Source organism: Scomber scombrus, chromosome 8 (genome assembly GCF_963691925.1).
Source record: "Scomber scombrus chromosome 8, fScoSco1.1, whole genome shotgun sequence".
Classification (NCBI taxonomy): Eukaryota; Metazoa; Chordata; class Actinopteri; order Scombriformes; family Scombridae; genus Scomber; species Scomber scombrus.
The window spans coordinates 8,810,595-8,830,484 of NC_084977.1; positions in this window are offsets into that span (position 1 = coordinate 8,810,595).

The following is a 19,890-nucleotide window of genomic DNA, read 5'->3' on the forward strand; positions in this document are numbered from 1 at the left end:
ATAGAGTAGGCTACCTTTGCTCTTGTTTTAATATTAACCAGAAATGAAGTGTGGGCACATTAGAGAGCAGAGGAGGACTGAGCACTTGGTTGTTATTCCACTCAGGTCCAGAAGGGGCCCACCAGACATGAAAAAGAAGAACCTTGTTGTTCTTATCTCTCCTCGGACAGCCGAACAGTACTAGCTTCCAGGTTAGTATCATGTCGTCTACCTGCTCTCATTGTCTATCTCATCATCGACAATGTTCCCCCTCACGTCCCATTCCCTGCTGTGGCTTCGAGCTCTGAGCCCAGAGAAGCTGGCAGCTGGTTGTTTCTGTTTATGACACAACTATCTGGCTGGTGCCATCTGTTTTCTGTGATCTTAAGATGGGCTCAGCATATTAGGGTTGTATTGGCAAGGGAGCCCAAAATGTTGAGGTAAACAATTGCTTATGGTCATTTGTTTAAGGCTGAAGAGAAATTTCATACATTTCATAGAGTGCTGTGAAAGGATGTCCAGATATTTGATACAGAGCAACTTGATATTTTAATGCTATTTGTGCTTAACTTCTTCCACCACTGGTCGTATTCTACAACCAATACCTTTGTGTTGGATTCATTTTTATAATCAATTCAATGCATAAAAACAAATTTCTAACACAGAGAAATAGGAGTTATATAGTAATCTAAAAATCAAACTAACAAACTAATAGTTGACTTTTGTGTTGTGAACTTGCTCTGTTCCTTCTCTTGTTCTGTGTGTGTTCCTCTTCACATTAATAGATGCTTTTAAGGAAAAGGTTTGAACAGCAGAGCTGGCTGATGCCTGTGGGAGACGGGGCTGTTAGACTGGGCTCATAGTGCTTTACAACCCAGTTATAGTCACCCATCATTTGTGTATACACTGAGCAGCAGATGCTTGTCATGTTAGTAAATAGCATCCAGTCCCAGTATGCACTTTGCTTCTATTTATGGACCAGGTGTTGTATGCCTTTGAGTGCTTTTGCCCATACAAAACAACATCTTTGCCCCAACTCCCTCTCATTTAGCTTAATGGTTGTCAAGGATGCATGTTGGTGGAGGTCCTGACTGTTAGTTGAGGGGGATAAGGTTGACTGATAGGACCACTTAATTAAAGACCCGTCCCTTAATGATGTTTCCCTCCATTGGCAAGGTTCAATGTGGATCTGAGCGCTAGTGGCTTTCATGCATCTACCTCTTCCTCAGTGACAGAGCTGGACCAGAGGAGAACCAGGACGTCATAGCAGCCAGAGACAAATAGACACACTTTATTATCCAGTCAATGATGATCTCAACAAGGCTTTGATACAGCACCTGTTGTGTGATCACATCACACTGTATTTATTGATCTGGGTGTGATGTTGTCCTTTGCAGTAGTGTAAGCAGAAATCACACTGTTGGTGGTCCCACAGAAAATCAGGTAGGCCTAATCTGTCCAAAACCAATCGTGCTTAATAGGTTCTGAAACAGATGTGAACCAAAATAGGCCATAACAACTATATTTGCCTGAATGCACCACAGTTTAATCATACAAGCCTTATACATTATCAATGCTAATGTTACAGGCACCAAGATGAATATTAACAGCATAGCCTAGCACAACAGCCACATATCACTCACACACAGCTGACAGACACAACAGTGCAGCAAAGGACAGAGGTATACCTGAACAGAGCCTGACACAACGGCCACACATTCAAACACACAGCTGACAGACACAACACCGTCATCAAGCGTATGGATAGAGGTACTCCTTTGGTGTTATCTACCATGTGTAATAGCTTTCCTTTGGGATGTAAGTGAGATTTAGTCACAATTTTCCCACAATTTTATATTCATGTTGTATCAGAAAGTAGTAGAAATTATGCGCTCTATTTCTGTAAAGCCATGGTGTTAAAATTTTTATTTGGCGTGTGTTTCAAAGCTGAAACGAGTTGAGCAGAAGAAAGATAAAAAACCTACGAGCACTTCCCAGTTGTTACATATGTCTTTCTTTACTGTTGATTAAGTCCAAGTGACAGAAAGGGGTTAGTGTTTCATTTGTGTGTGTGTGGGGTGCCTGATGGTGGCGGGGGTGTAGAATCGTAAAGGGCTGTGACCCAGTTAAGGAGGTTTAATGCGTTAATGGACCTGCAGGGGGTTGTTTTAGGGGAGTGAGATTAGGACAAAGTTATGTTCTGTCTTGATAAATATTAGATAAGTGCACATCAAAACTACATGTAGGCATCATTTAAGGTAAATATGAAAAAAGAATTAGAGAAAGATTCGACTGCCATTTTCAATACTGTATCAAAATCTCGCAAGGGCATGATGTGTTTATCAAGTGTCATATTACCTGATCAACAGAGAATCAAGTGCTGCCATTGATGCGACTGGAGGACAACCTAGATCCAGCAGCAGAGTGAAAGTCCCCCAAAGTCTCAATATTGAAGGAAGCAATACTCAGGTAATGTGTGTGTGTCTGTGTGCATGTGTATTTGTGAATGAAAGAGAGAGCGAAAGACAAAGTGAGGCTGTTAATAACTATTTTCACATTGCAGGTGGTTACTGAGATGTCTCCCGAGGAGAATAGATTTACTTCTTTTCAACAGCCCTCACCATTAAGTTTCACTGATATCTTTCCATATACCCCTCCACCGGGTAAGTTACCCCACCACTGGGGAAATAAAACACCCTTAAACATGCTCATTTATAACATCCCTACACCTGATTTTGGATCATTAACTATTTTGCGCAAATATCTTGCACTTGCCTTTTCTCATCTGATGCTATGATCATGAACACATAAGTTGTCTTCTAAGATGGTGTGGGAGTATAGAGAGATTTTCAGGTGGAAGAGGCCCCAGGAGAACCCCCTGTGGGCCACATCACACCATGCAGCTGCACAAATGACTAATGGCAATCTGGGCAAGTGTGTGTTTGTGAAGCTGCAACACTTGTCATAATAAATAATCCTGTGGAGTTGAAGGACAGAGGTGAACATTGTTGATTGTGTGTGTGTGTATGTGCACGCGTGTGTTTATGTGTGTGCATGCATGAGTTTGAGGACATTGTATGGATATATGTCTTCGTGAAGGCAGGTGTCTGTAGTGCCATCCAGGTGTGAGTCCATCAGTGCTGTCAATCTTTAGACTTCCTGTTGGCCTTTCGTAGTGAATCAGATAGAAATCCAGGAAGGCTCCATGGCCCGTTCACACAGCCGAACACATGCCATATCCTCATCTTCAAAGGTTCCAAAATAGAAATGCTGGCTTAGACCCCCTTTTTACCCCTCACACGCCCCCTGTGAGCCCCTTACTGCCTGGCGAGCCCATGCCAGAGCTGCTAATACAACCAAAATATCAAACATCCTGCCGACTGCAGCTTTGAACAATCGGCTCCAGCTTTGAAGTGTATTTGCGTATCTTTTATCTAGGCCACTCCCCTTTCTGTAAGTTATATGCCCTGCCTCCATTTGTGATGCAAATGTGTAACATGATAAAAATAGCCCCTGGAAAAAAAGTGCTTGGCCAGCAGATTGTGGCACGAGAAATGTGCTGAACAGACCGACCGTGGGGAATGGGAGAGAGGGAAACAAGGGGCTGTTTTATTTTCTTCTAATTTTTTGTGTTTGTTTTTCAGTGAGGTCACATTAGATGCCAAGTGTGTTTGATAGCGGATTTTGGAGAGGAGCTCTGCCATTGCAGGGCTTTACTTGTGTGATCTATCAGTGCAGCACAGCGTACAGCCAAGGTTAGGATGTCTGCTGCTGTGTGCTGCAGCTAATACTTTCTATAACTGGTTAGTAGGTCACTAAAGTCAGTGTAGCAACAGAGCTTGTACATGAGGGTCCTTTGATTTGGCACTGATACATCGATTGAAAATAACACTTGAGCAGATGTGCAGTTCTTTCTGAATTGACCACACCATTACCACATGCCCTCCGATCAGGGCTATTGATGTGAACCACTGACCTCGACAATACAACTGCAGGCATCATTTAAATCAAAAAGAGGAATATCAGCACTCACACAATAATACCAATAAGATTTAAAAGTCGGTTTTAAAAAAAGAATTGGATTTAAGTTCCTGGCTTTGCCGTCATTTCCAAAGAAACATTTGTGTGTGTGTGTGTGTGTGTGTGTGTGTGTGTGTGTGTGTGTGTGTGTGTGTGTGTGTGTGTGTGTGTGTGTGTGTGTTTTTTTTACTTTTTTGATCAGTCAATAAAAAGTATGCACCTAATATATGTTTAGAGTTGAGAAAAGCAGCTTTTTTTGAGCAGCAGCTAATGGCTATGCTCTTTACGGATGGCAGAGCAAAGGCGGGACACTGTCACTGAAAGACATTGTGCACATCTGTCTGTGCACAGTGTTGCGTCTCAGACTGTGGGAAACAGTAGCCTTTACCTAAGAAAAGAAAACTCTAGCCCATACTGCTGTAGTGCACAACAGCAGCATGTGGTCTGATGTGAAATATCAACTCCATCTAAAACCCTCCAGCCTGTAGCTCTGTGAAACATTAGCATGAGAGAGAAAGCCACGCAAGCACAATCGGTGGCAATTAGCCCTCAGCCATTAGCTCTCTCATATGCTGCCAAGCATGGAACCCCAGCCCTCATCAAACACTCACTTGAGATCACCACAGGTAGAAACAATTACTCACTCACGCTAACATTGATGGCATGTGTGTGTGTGTGTAGACGAGCTGGTGTTTACTGCGTGTGCATGTGTGTATGCAGTGCAGAACGCACTACATAGCATTCCCTAAGCGCAGTTACAGTTAGGAGTAGACATGCTCTATTTAATCACTTTATATTGCATACTTACATTATTTTCTACGTGATATTTCATTCTGTGAACTTTATATTGCGTCAGTGACTTCATCTATTTGTTGTAATGAATCCTTGTCTCAGGTGTTTGTTTCCATGCAGCACACTCTGTGTCCATGAAGAATCACACCATTTTCTTTTGGTTTACTCAACAGGGATTTAGCCCGAAGGTGCTCAGTATTTTAACTCAAGTTTCCCTCTAGATGTTTCTCAGTGTGTGTACGTGTGTGTGTGTGTGTTTTTATGTTCAGCTTTGCTCTTCCCTTGGATGTCCAGGTGTATGAGGTATCAAAGGCCTTGCTGGGTCCTTCCTCCATAGCAAGCAGTTCAGGCCCTCTTAACTCAGTGGGACTTGTATTTGAAAGGGAAGGAAGATGTTCTACATTTCACTTACAAAGCAGGGGAGCTCCACGCTCTTTTTATATATTCAAGCTTGAACTTCCAACAGCTCTTATTATTCTTCCTCCTGTTTCAACCATTTTTGTGTTCTTTATGTAGTTGAAAACTGCTCTAAGCCACTCTCACGTTAGGGGTCTTTTTTGAAAAAAAGGAAGGGGATGGTATCCAGATGTGAATGTGTGTTTGTGCCTCGACTCTTCAAAGGAATCCCTATATGTGTGTATGTGTGTGCGTGCAATGTGTAGTCAGTGCAGCCCATGTGTGCGATTCAGAACTGATTGTGTTGCTCGGTCACGTAAAATTTGAGCATTATAAGAAGTGGGACCATTAACTGTGCACCCAAGCGTTTGACTCGTTCTGTTTTATTGATGGGGAGAAAGGCAAGTAGGACTTACATTTAGTTACTCTGACATTTTGAGGCTGATCTAATGTCTCTACCTTAAAAGTAGTAACACCATAAATTATTACTTTATGTTGTTGGTTAGGGGTAATGTTTTTTTAATCTTGGGACTGTGCCCCTGTGTTTCGTTCCACATATTAATGCTGGCACATTGATCCTCCCACATTTAACATGCCTTCCCGTATGCCCATACTGTGTCTGTTCTGTCTCATGTTGTGCTTTATTGTAATGGCTGCCAATCTGAAATGCATTTAGTTCTACACAAGACAAATGATGTGTTTGCATTTACAAGTATGCTTTATTTTTTCTTTTGAATAGGTTGAATCGGTTCGTCTTGATGCTCACAAATCAGCAGTGTTGCTTCAGTAGTTCAGATGGATGCTCATTCATAATCACAATCGTTCTTTCTATTTTTATCTGTGTTTACACTCCAAATAATTTAAGCACACAACAATGATGCTGTGGGTTGTTGATGTCTGTCTACTCCATTCCCAGTCCAACAGTGGGTTGGCAGTGAAAAGAACTCTAGTGTATTGGAATTAGACATTCAAAACAAACAAACTGCTATGACAAAAACGAGCATCTCACCACAGTTATCACCAGATAATAGTGCTACCATTAAGTTGTTTTCCAACGCCCATTACAGTGAAAGAAGACAATAGATTTATTTATGTGTATTTTCTATTTTTCTTATTATCATTGTGGACAACAACCTTTACAAAAAAACAGTGTGGATGGAAGACAAATTAATCATAATAGATTTAATGTGAACCGTGTGACTGTCAAGAGCATGACCTGATAATCTGTATTACTCCAAGCAGGTTTCCTCTTCGTACCAGGAGGCAATTCTCTCTCCAACATGGCTACTTTGGACAGGTGAGCCCATGATTTTGTCGTTCTGTGTATGTGTGTGTGGTACCACAGAGCTCTGTATGTAGTGGCAGCAATAGAGGAGGAGGAGATACTGTAGGTGGGACACAGTGTCAAGGAAACAGAACACATATCTCTACTCAAGGAGGTTTGACTCAGGTGCAAGCACAAGTAAGACACAAATTCAGCAAAAATGTGGGAGAAAGAGAAGTCAGAGAATGGTCCACAGATCATTAATAAAAGCTTCACAAGTGCTGAAAATCTGAAACAAAATAATTGCTGCTGGAAGACTGTGCCTCATGTCTGAGTCAGACCCTGTTGTACTCATTTGACACCAAAGGACAACCCATCGAAGTTTATTGGCATTACTGCTTTTTATTCAGAGCTGGATGTGTTTTATCGCCGTACACTGTTCTCTGTTGCTGATTTTGCAGCTGGACCAATGGCCAAATAAGGTAGAAAGCAAGACAGCAACATTGTTTGTGCCTCTGGTCTCCTGTTTATCAGTATCCAAGGCATCCCCCACTCCTCCCCTCAGATATATGTCACAACCTGTCTGCAAACTCCCACATTTCAGCTCTAATTTACACAACATAGATAACAAGTGGACAACGCTGTGCCCCAGCCTTTACACATACCCCTCCATGTAGCTCCACTTCAGTTTGATTGCTGCTCAACTTGTTTCCTTTGGATGTTGTCTGTATCCAGCCTGTCTCAATACATCTCTCTGTTTGTCCGTCTCTCAAGCTTCCTGTACCTTCATCTTTTTCTCTTTTCTCAATCCTACGCTTTCCCTTTTCTCCTAATTTGCTGTGTCTACGTGTGCCTGAATTCACTCTGTACTCTGTCCTAAAAGATGGATTCTCTCACATCTCAGTCCATCTGCCAAATCCTCACATCCTTCAGGGACTTTCTGTTCCTATGAACTCTGCCAGTCATCTCCCTTACGCTTTATGAATCATTTCCTTTTTAACTTTTCTCTAATGCACACATGTGCAGTGTCTACATAGATAGTCCCTGCCTCACTGTTGCCGCTCAGCTTTTCCCTGGGGAATATTAGAAACAGCAGGTATTTCTGGCATGATCTGTGACCTGGCTTCAGATGTTGTGTGGAGGGCCAAGGACCCATGGGGCTTCCAACGTCCATATTTAGTATTTGAGTTTTGTTAATTTTCCATTTATATGCCTTTATAGGGAGATTAGTAGTGCCTTTGCTGAAGAACATGTATGCGTTTCAGTCTTTTTCATTCTCACTTTCAGCACCAGTCTAATCTAATGTATTAATGTTTTCATGCAACCTATAAACTCAGCATGTCAACATGTAGGAGATGTTAGCAACCTGATTAAGCCAGTGCTATGTGAGAGAGAAGGGGCTTATTATGGTAATTTAGAAAATCTACATTTGGACACATTCATCACTTTTTTATTGGTGCATTTGTTTAATACAGTGTGAGTGGTTAGATGAAGAGCTCCAAACCCACAAGAGGAGATGTTTCAGTTATCACGTTGTAAAAGTGGATAATTGTTAGTGAGAACAACACACAAGCTAATAGGAAGCTTCTCATAATTGAGTGAAACATTTCCTCGCAAAAAAAGAAAACATTCACTCGATATTTTAATATTAAAGCACAATGTTGGAAACACCGACAAACCAAAAACGAGAGTTTAATTGAATAATTCTGCTCCACTTGTGGTTTTTTTTTTAGTTCTGTTCTTTGTTTTAAATATGGTTTTTAGTCATCTTTGCTTTGATTCCAATAACATTGTAAAAGTACAATGTTACAAAATATCCTTAGAAAAGTAAGCTAGGCACATCTAGATTTATAGAACAATACTATAGATTGTGATACTGCCTAAAATGTTATCTATCTCTTCGGATTTGATCTTTATTCTGCGTTGGTGCAGCAACAAGGTCTCTTGTTGACAGGGTCAAAGTCATAAGATATATATATATATTGTTTACCATTAAAGGTGCTATTCTTGCATTTTAAATCCAGTTAGAATCGTCAGTGTCTATGTTGATGAAACACAGAGGCCACAAAGTGAGAGGCATGAGCAGTGAGCAGTGTAAAATGCTTTGATGAACCATTAAGCGTACAGTTATTATCCTCCTGTTAGTGCCTTGCCAGCAGCCACATGCTCACTCACCCAGGCTCACTCCATTCACTCATTCTGTCTCCATTCACAAACAAGCCTCAACCCATCTCTGTGTCTCTGTTAAACCAAAAATAGAATATAAGAGATAGAAAACTGGCCGTGGCATGGCTGACGTAGCACAGGGAATGATGGACCTGTTTTCCACTGGATTTATTGTGAAGTGTTTTTGGACCCACACCTGGTGGGAAGCAGCTCCATTGGATGAGCTTCATACACATCCAGTTCACCTTCAGTACACTCGGAAGTTTTCAATTGGAAACGGGTGTGGGTTCAAGCCATGTGGTGATGAAGAAATACACATTTGGGAAGTGTAGACTTGCTAATTGAGTGACGTCTGTCCCCTCCTGGTTAAGTCCCTTGATTTAGCTAATTGTGTGTCACATCCTAAGGTGTGAAAGCAAATGCCGCCCCCTTACTTGCCTTTTGTTTCCAACTGTATTTGCAACCCATCTGATAACTATATTACAAAACTATTGATCACTTCTACGTACATGTTCTACGTGCTTTTGTTTGACAGTGGATTCACCAGCATCATTAAAACTCACACGACTACAGCAAACTTCTGAACTGGACTTGAATGATTTTCAGTGGACAGGCAGAATATTCAAATCGTATCAGTAATATGCCCTCCATCCTTTCCTCATGGGTTGGCAAGCACACACTGCGCCTTGACAATGAGCCAGTCACTTCAAACACTTGGAAAACACAGCTGTGCATTTGGAAAAAGTACTTTGATCATGTTGCAGTCCCATTCACTATTTTTTATTATTATTCATTGATTCATCTGTAAATTTGTTTGCTCTCTCCTTTTCCTTTCACATTTCTTACAATGAATGACCTTCAGCACCACATACATTTCAATGAAACTTGGGAATACAGTGTCAGCCAGGAACAGGTAGTTAACAGGAGGGTTTGTAAATACTAGAGCAAAAAAAACCCTCTAAACACCTCTCAAACATTTTTTCAATAAAACCCATACTTCACAAACTTTTTTTTTTCTCATATTGTAACTTTTTTATTGGTTATTTATGTAGTTTATTTGTAGTAATCTGTGTTATTAAAACTTTTTCAATTGCATTCATATAAACTCTAAATTGACAATATTGGCAACCATCTTCAGTGTGTATTTATTTTCACTTTAGCTTACATGTATGGGATCTTTATTCACTTTCATTTGGAGATTTTATGTGTTAGTTGACATAGTTCACATACTTTTTATTCTTCCTTTTCAGTAGTTCACTTTCTAAAGGCTTTGATGATCCCTCAACTCCTCTATACCAGTTTCCATCAGGTATAAGACTTTTTTTTTCATACCGTATACCATATACTGTATAACTATGCCATCAGGGTTTTATAAACAATCTATAGTATCAAAAAAGAATGAATGAATGTTGCTCCTGGACAGTCTGGACAAACATTCCTTTCAGGAAAATGAAAATATGTCTTGGGAACCTGTGGGCCTTTTATATAGATCAGCGTACATTTACAACCATTTAAGATTCGGTCTGACTGTTTCAGCACAGCTTTTCTAGATTTTATGCATTTTCTTTTCTTTTCAATAGAGAACAGATTTAGTACCTGCACTAAATATTCTGTTTGAACCTCACCAGTGTCTGCATGTCCCAAATATGCTGTTTGAAAGACTGTTATGGTTGAAGTGCTGCCCTCAGAAGTTACATTAATCATACACAAGCATTGTTTCTGAAGGATTCTTTAATAGAAAAGCATGGCATAAATAGGTGGCAGGTGCTGCTCTGAATACAGTGAGTTGAAAGAAGCTTAATTTACACACTGAGTAAATTAAATGTGATGCAGATGCCAGCTGTTGTTCGTGGTTGTCTCCAGTCATCTGTCTGGCACGGCTCTGTTCTCTCTCTTAGGTCTATCGTCTGCAGTACCAGGGAGAAAGGCCTTAAGCGCTGGAATGATTGACACTGTCAAGGCCTGGGAATGCCATGTATGGCAGGATATGGAGGAAAAGTTTGACAAGGACAGCAACAGATACAAAGAACATGGTCATGATAAAGACAGCAAAAGAGGCAGAGATAGAGAAAGAGAGAGCTGTTTCTCTTCACACAACAGGTGGGTTTCAGTGATTTGAAGCTATACATATATATTCATGACCAGGTGGCGTATACCCTAGATCCATAATTTAACTGATGTTGTGTAATTCTCAAGTCTGTTTCCCTTTTGTATATCATGTTGATCAAGTGCAAGACACATTGGGCTGTTTTCCTTTACACTTCCCTCTCTCCACCTCATGCTTTCCACTTTCTCTGTCTCTGTAATGCATCACTACAAATGTCTGTTGAGCAGCTTTGGTCTTTTGGATCAGGCAACATATAGTATTTTGGTTCTGGTCCAGAACTGCAGTCTATTCTGGCCTCTCTCAATATGTGCACATTTGCAGCATATGTGTACAGCAAGCACATTTTGTCAGATGAGTGATTGAAAACTTGGGAGGAAAGACAAAAACAGAACAAAGAGGGGGAGGAGTTCGGCGAGTGGTGTCGGCACCAGAACTGGGTAATATTTAAGCATTTGATGGCAGTTTCTGTAGGAGCCGGCCTTAATTGGCAGAGAACCAAAGCCCTGAAGACACATGGGCAAGAAAATGTTTGATTCAGAAATGTATTGCTTTTGAGTTGCCTCGCACCAACTGTATCGGCCTCAGAATAACTTATAACTTCTGTTTATATCCTACAATAACGTGTAGCCCAGATGTTAGTGTTGAGTGGGGTTATAAAATCAATTGCCCATGAAATGTGTATGAATCTACTTATATATACATATAAAATGGCGGGAGGGATTGTGCAATGAGATTGTGAGGGGTGCCTTTCTCATAGCTGATAGCTGATATAAACTGTTTTGAGAAAATGCACAGCCGTTGTTAAGAAATGCACACCAATGCAGAAAAGCATAAGATTATTTTGACAGAAATCAAGATTATTGCAAGACCAGGAGAAATGATTGCCAGCATACGCAGAACTATTTTGGTTGTTCCTGGTGCAGTGAGATGGGCCAGGGTGCATTGTAGATGAGGGAATAACTCGCTGTATTTGCCAGCCACTGTCAGGAAATAATTGAGTGTACACTCTTCTGCATGGAGCTTGGGCTCTTCCTCCCTGTGGCTCATGGATGAAAAGAGCCAATCTGATTTCCACTCCAAATTTCACATAGTGCCCTACTACCCTACAGTCTGACAACCGGAGTGCTGCCGTATGTGTAGTCAAACACCCATGCTCACATGCATGCACGAGCCAAATCCTGCCCTACATTTCCTCTGCACACTCAGTGTTGACCAGTAGCCAGATGTCTATTTAATTATTATCAACTGAGGCAGCTGCCAACTATAATACACACAGGCACATCTCCTCCTACTCTAATACTCCTCAGCTGGCCTGAGGCTCAAGTGAGAGGGGGAATGTGACATTTTGCTGTGACAGAGCATTTCTCAGCAAAACATGTACATGTTAGGCATCAGAAGTGCTCTTGCCATTGCCCTTGACTGAGGCAGTGGCCTCAGATCTGGAGTCGGGCCTCAGGCATTAGACTGTGACTGTCTATTCCCTTGAATACCTAAAACTACAAATACATACAGTTCAACTGATAGTTGCACTTTAATATAATTTCTCAGTCTGTGTCGGTGGGTGTAATAGCTGTAATGCAGTTGATGACGATGAATTCCTCTGTCAGCTAGTGTTAATTAACTTGCATGGAAATAAATGCAAAATAGCAAAAATGACAAACTGAAGTATCTCTTGCTGTATATGCTCTATTAAAATATCCCTATATGCTATTCTGCTTTTCAGCACTTCTACTACTTAAAGTGGAGAGCTTTTGCTGGAGTATTTGTGTGTGTTAGATCTTTGGCTTCAGGTTTTCACAATAAGCTCAGAACAGTCTTGCGGCGGGTCAAATGAGGGAAATGGGACATGGGGACAGCTGGGAAGCTGTGGGCTAACTGCAGAAGATAAGAAATACCGGAATCACATGTGTGTGACAGACGTACGGAGAATGCACAGGAGATTTAGCTATTCACACCACAGATTTGTTCTAATGTCACAGTCACAAAGGACTATTGCTGTGGCTCTTAGTCCAATGTGTGCGGCTCACACCTTCTGGGCTCTGTTGACATGTGTGCCCTACATTCAAGTCACATGATCAGGCTTCACGCTGCCTGTGTCACACACGCTCATATGTAGAGGTTATGTGTTTTCCGTTGCATTGATTTATGACTGCACTGGAGACTATTTTTAGAATAGAACCGGAGGGATTCATTGTTACTGAGCGCGTGAGAGAGAAACAGAAGGAGCCTTGCATCGTCTTCTTGCTTGTGCCTCGTATTGTTAGGTGGACAGTGAGACTGGTATTTTGCAAATTTGGGCTGATGATGTAGCACCTGTACTTGGTAGCCCACATGTCTTGTGTTTAGTCACACACAGGAAGAGTGTGGCAGGGCAGCCCTTGAAGCGGCAGCTACTGGTTATCAGCTGTGGTTGCGACCGCATGCCCTGAATTTACCATTAATAGATTCCATGAGGCTAATGTTCACATTCATCCAGAGTGATACTTTGTATTTTTCTGTTTCTGTCCCCCTGCATCCAGCACCTTATCTTTTTTCCAGTGGGTGCAAGCTGAGTAGCTGACTGGCCATTTGGTCAACACTTGACTGACTTGACTGACCCTCTGACTGTAAATCATATTTTTGGATGATAAATATAGCTTTTTTCTTTCCAGCTGGCACCGCCTCAGGTTCCCTCACCATCTCTTTCATGTGCACATATGCACAGGATGACATGCAATGTCCACTATTTTTCTTGTTCTTCTTACACATGGCATCGGTTCACACATTCAAACAGATGCAAATCTAGTTTAAATACCATTTGGCTAGTTTGATCATTGGATGACAGAAAAGCTTGCACATAGAACCCATTGAGTTCACCGGATAATAATTGAATGGTGAAGTCCCACTGAGGAAATTAAAATGATAATTGTCTTCCTGCTTAAACTCGCACTAAAAGCTTCATTATAAAATGCTGTAAGGCTAGTTTCATTGTTAACAAAGGGTTTAGCTGACTCCGAATATAGAAAAGCAACTGATAATTGAAAAAGGCAGCTGTAATACAATACAATGAAACCAAATTAGGGCATTGCTAATTCAGAACAGCAAAAGCATGACAGTAACATTTTACAGCCTCAAACTAATTTGCACCAGTCAACAATAACAGCCTCATTCAATTTGCATTAATGCATAAAAGAATGATTTCTTTTCATAGCTGAATACATTTGGACTACATTTTCATGTGTTTCGTAAGTATTGCCTGTGTTTTGGCTGGAATCCATATGGTAGCTTTGATGGCAGCCTTGTGACTCAGGAACAGCCTAGTGTCTCTTTTAGGTTTTGTTTCAGATTTATGATGCAGTGGTGAAGTGCCCGTTCAAAACCTGCCTGTTTGGAACAAGCTGATTGCTCGGCCTGTGGCTGCTGCTCCAATGCATGCAGAAATGAATACTGTTGAGTCAAGGCGTGAATGAGTCTATACACCATGAAAGAAACCAACATTTTATTATACACAGATGTTATAAATTACTAGTTACTTACATAGTACTCTAATGGTAAATAATGTGATTTTTTCTCATTTGCTGCATTTAAAGATAACAGATAGCCTTTGATAAAACATACATCCTAAAATAAAGTAGATTGATTTTATTTGACTCTTGGATTGTTTATTTTCTATGTCTTCTGTTCAGATTTGAGTAGGTTTGCTGGTTTCTCATAGTGGTGCTTCACATTCACTGTGGTCTCGGAACAAAGGAGACAAACTGGTTTTGATCTACCCGTGTAAAGAATGACCATATAAAAGTCTGTCCATTCTTGGTTAAAAGCTCTGTTTTTCGCTGTCTACTTCTCTCTTTTTAGAGCATGCCATGTGAAATTACTTTTCTATGACTTACTTATTTCTCTGACTGTAGTCTCTCATGAGCTTGCTCTCTACACTGCAGTTCCGTGGGTCCTCAGCAAGATGCCCGCCAAGTGTGAAGTCGATCGGATGAACGGTTGTCAAGAAAATCAAATATTGGCTGCTGGCTGAGGTAGAGAGGAAGACATTTCTGAATGAGAAAGAGAAAGCAAGACTGCCAAAGCAGTTACCTTTTTTACAGTGAAGAAACTAAGAGTATTATAAAATGTAAAACATCACAATGTTTTACATGTTTCATGTTTCGACACATGATTGATTGCTGTATATTGCAGGGATGCATCTGTGCAGCTGCCATAGGAGGTCAAGATCCGCTACTAAACAAATGCAGCGCCGGTATTTATGCTAATATTTGCAGCTGCCATATTGGAGAGGTCCAGACCTGCTAAATATTTTCTTTTAATAATAGGTTTAACATTTCTTATCCAAACATCTTCACACTTGACACAGCACTTCTTTCGGTACCCAGCAATATACCTGCCAAATATGAAGTAGATAAGCTGAAAGTTTGGGGAGAAACAGACACACACACACACGAACAGTCAGAGACTCCTTCCTTTATAGTTAGACAGCATGATCCAAATTGTTTTTAGGAGATCAAGTTGCCACTTCCTTCTACTGTAGGCAAACGGGCACGGTTAAATCTGCCAGTTTCTTGATTTTCCTTTTCTGCTTTTGTGCCTGATGCCACTTTTATCCTGGCTTCAGGGTCTGTCTCAGGGCCTGTTCATTCTTCCACCCACATCTGTTTTTATTTTTCCCTCTACCCTACATTCTTAGCCTTCAATGAGAAATACTTTCTGTTTTCATGCCACAACTTCACTCATGAAACACATTTATTTACAGGGCCAAATCTTTGGGCCTGTACATCCTCTTTTTCCTTCCATCATGTGCCATTAACAGCCGGCAACATTTGCTCGCAAGCTGGAGTTAAAGCTTCCTTCTCAAGGGCACTGAGCACTGGCTGTCTTTTATAAAATATGTTTGTTTCTCACGTACTTAGCTGCAGTTTCCACGTTTTGACCTGCGGCCCCAATTTTGTTTGATTTTACAGTCACCCTCCCACAGAAATATTGGCTTCTAAGAGATTTACGCACAAAAGTCCTCTCAAAAACATATTCAATAAGATAGCACGGTATAATGGGCCAAATCAAACAAGGAAAATACTGTATAAATCTGGTTTTAATGTGTTAATCCTCCCATAGTGAGTCAGAGAAGCATGGGTTGGGACTTAATTTGTGATGGAATGGAAAGATTTTACTTTTGCTTTTTAAGTAAACGATGCTGCCTCCCTGTACGTGGAGAGAAATACAAACAAGACAAGTGCCAGAAATATTTTGGATACTGGTTGTGCAGTCGCTTTTAAACAACCTACCACCATGGGATGTGTTAAAGTAACCAAATAAGGTCACATCAGTAGAATATACTTAAGGATCAATTAGATTAATTGGCGGTAATATGTAAATATCAAGAATGATTATGGCAGAATGGAATAGTGCTTCTGAACGAGAGAGAAGAAACAGCGTGAGTGGCAGAGAAGCCACATGAGATTATATGATGTTATTTGTGTTATATTCTTGTTTTTAAAAATGTTATTATATCATCCTCAAAGAACAAACTCTTGCTTAACAGAAAAAAAAGATTTATTGCACTGCTCAGTTGGGTTTCTTTTGGCAATCAAATTCTCCTCCTTAATCTAGATAAAATAACAACATCTCCTGCTCTGTGAGTCATTTGACATTTAATCCTATCTCCCCACTCACAGCTGCTGTTTATTTCTGTGGATATTACTTTGATTTTAATTGTGTCAATCAAAAATTGTATTTCCTGTCTGAGGGTAACACCCACTGACTCATATTGGTTTCTCACTTAAATGACTGTAGGGATGGAGCAGACCAAATTGAACAGCGGTAGACCCGGGCATCTCATGAAATCTGTGATACAGGCTTGTGCACTAATAATGAATAAAATCATGAAATGTGAAAACTAATCCAAAGGCTCCCATGTTATAATATACTGTAGTTCCTCTAACACTGTCTCCTTGGGAACCATTTGTCAGTGTTCTTGGTGTTATGTGAGGTGGTTGTTTCTGTGTTAAAGCTAATGGCTTTGAGCGAAAACAAATATAGGCCTTGGGTCCTAATCCCTGCTGCTAACAGAGGAGCTGTCTCCAAATATTGAATACATTTAGCTTTGTACTTGTGAAAACTCTGCCCCTTAAGGCGCTCTCTCTTTTCTGTTGAGCGAGTGAATGGTAATAATTACTCCAGCCATGTGTGAGCTGAGTGTCTGCATTAGCAGTTCAGTGTTTGTACTTCCTACACACTTCTGTGGGCAAGATTACACTTTTAAAGAGGCAGAAAGAAATGCCCTCAGTGTCACGATCCTTAAAGGTCAGGTTGATTATTCTGAAATTGAAAACAGCAAGTTGTGCTGAGGTGTCTTTTCTTAAGGCGAGGGAGAGAGAAAAAGCTGATGCATTTTTATACATTACAGATTTCCCCTCAGCAGTCAGGAAGGTTTTCTCTTCAATAAAACAATTTCTACAATAACACAATCTGCTTTTTGTGTATTTACATGGGCCATAAAGACTACTGTTCTCTAGCAGGAGTCTCTTTCACTCATTATGACCATCAATTTTCAACCAGCATTTCCTCCCTTCAAAGATCTGTGCGTGCTGTGTAGTGTATTGAGAAACTGCAGAAGAACGACGGCAAAGAACAACAACAAATACTGATGTTGCTTTTGAGTAAGGAGGGAAAACTTTCTATAAAAGCCAATGCAATTTACAATATACAACATAATCTAGACAAAACATGGTCATACCTATTATTAATTATTTAATTTCCAGGCCTGGAGCTGTGCAGGGCTGAGTCTGACAAAAGGCATCTCTACTGTGCTGTAGGTCTTATACACAAACTTTGGGAAAGTATGCATAACTAACTGAAACATAATAAACTGAAGGAGGGTCGAGCAGTGTTAATGTGATAATTATGGTGAATGTCATTTTGGAAGGAGGCATTAGACACATCCTCCGAAGTAGACAGCTACTGAAATGGGACAGTATAACAATGGTCCCCAAACTTTTTTAAACCATCTCTTCATAGTGGCATTTTTTATTGGTAATTTATTACATTTTTTTACTTTATTTTTTTCTGTTTCTCAACACAATAACTACTGTAAGACATCACTCAGTTATATTGGATGATTTACTTAGGAGATGTCAGTCACAGAATGGTACAAAAGTCTCTCCTTTGCAGAGATACCTCCAGTTCTCTCTCACACTTCTGCTTTGTGTAGTCTGTTGAGTTGTTCCTCATCAATCATATACTTTGATACAGGTTCCCAGTAATATGTCTGGTGGGTTCAAAGTTGTGTGCTTTAATAAACATTTGTGCAACATCAGGGGTTTAGTCCTTGCCCAGTCTCTTACATAATAGTGCCACATTTGCAAGTATTTATAAAAATCTTGTCTCTCTAAACCATATTTTTCTGACATAGACTGGAAGTCTACTAATTCCTTCACTAAATAAGAATATTATGTGACACAGTGCCTCATCCAGTGTATATATCTTAGAAACTTGGGATGCTGGTTTCAAATTTGAGTCATATGCTGGACAACTACATTTATTTTCTTTCTTTATATCTGTCTGGATCTGAAACTTCTTTACAAAGTCTAACCGAGCATCATTTGCACCTGTGGCCTAGGTGTCTATATCGCCAATACATTGATCGGCTTCTTCTAGCCTTTTGGTTGTGAGGTCAATTTTTTATGTTGTCTCACCGATCTTATTGTCAGCCCACAACTCATTTAGTTGTTTCTTAATGTCTGTCTGGAAGTTATATTGAAAATCAGACAGTTGTTTTGTAACATCACTTCTGAGCTCTTGTAGTCTTTCAACACTTGTATGGTAGTTCATTCTATGTTGGTATTTTCTGTACAGTCACCTTATCTATCCACATCTCCCTTTTAACCTCTTCTTTGTGACTCAGAGCAGCCCTCGTCCTTTCCCCCTTCCATCATCCAACTAGTTTAGGTCGATTTTAGTTTTAGTAACTTGTTGAATTTAGGGGGTTTAGCCAACCATTAGGGGGCTAACTTTTTACACACAGCCATCAAACAATTGAACGCCACAAGTCCTAGCTAAATTATAACATTTTGTTAGGTTTGAAAATGTAACACAAATGTAGTTAATATAAATATTGCCTTGATGGCGAAACTATATTAAAACTGTACATTAAAAAGTTGGAAAATGATCATAATCCTGGGAGTTTGAAGGTGTTCATTCCAACCAACATTACACTATTTGGTTTCAGTGATGAGCCCCCTCTGTTGTGAAAGTTGTATGTTTCCCAGTGAAAACAGTACGTTCTCTCAACTGTCCCATTGCTCCTTTGCATGAATATAAATTTGCATGCATGTTTTCAGAGGTTATTTGAGGGGAGAAGAGGTGTGATGAATAAATCTTGTGGTCTCACAGGACCACAGGTTAATAATGGATTTTTCTCTTAGCTTAGTGGATACTGCAGCATGGCTGTTTGGCTGTAATGGAAAGGGCATGTTTTGACACTAGTGTTGGCTTCTTTGTTACTGAAAGTCTAGTCCAGGGGGGAGGATACAAAAGCTCAGCCAGGCAAACAGCAGCCACTGTGGTTAAGGTCTTGGTCCCTTGAGTTCTGTCTTATCTCTCTCCCAGTGGAGAAGTTGAGAAAAGGCCAGCAATCTCATTCCTTCAGGCCATGACTTCTTTTCCCTTTGTATTATTTCCCAATGAAAAAAGTCTCTATTTTCATCAATAGCAAATGGAAAAAATACATTGCATGCTTGTATGGTATTTTTCAGCAGGGAGGAGAGAATGAGGCACAGGGACACTGCGGAGCGAGGGCACAAACGCCACATTCTGGAGAGATTCAGTGGAGAAAAAGAAGGACGGCACAGAGAGAAGAGGCATAGAGAGTCAAGCGAGGGAAGGAAAAAATCATCATGCAGGTGTAACAGACACACACATACACACACTCCCATACTCGTCAAGAAAAGAAGAAAGACAACAATTGAAATGTTATTGTTTGTCATTTATGTTCAGCAGCAACAGCAGCAGCAGCAAGAGTAGGAAGGATGATGGTGAGGACGGGGACAGTCAGAGTAGACACAAACACAAAAAAGCCAAGAGAAGTAAGAAAGACAAGGCGTCTAATGAGACGTCCTCCGCTGACTAAGAGGAAATTAAAATCTGACATTCAGTCTCCCAGTCTGAGGAAGTGCTCTGTGGCCTC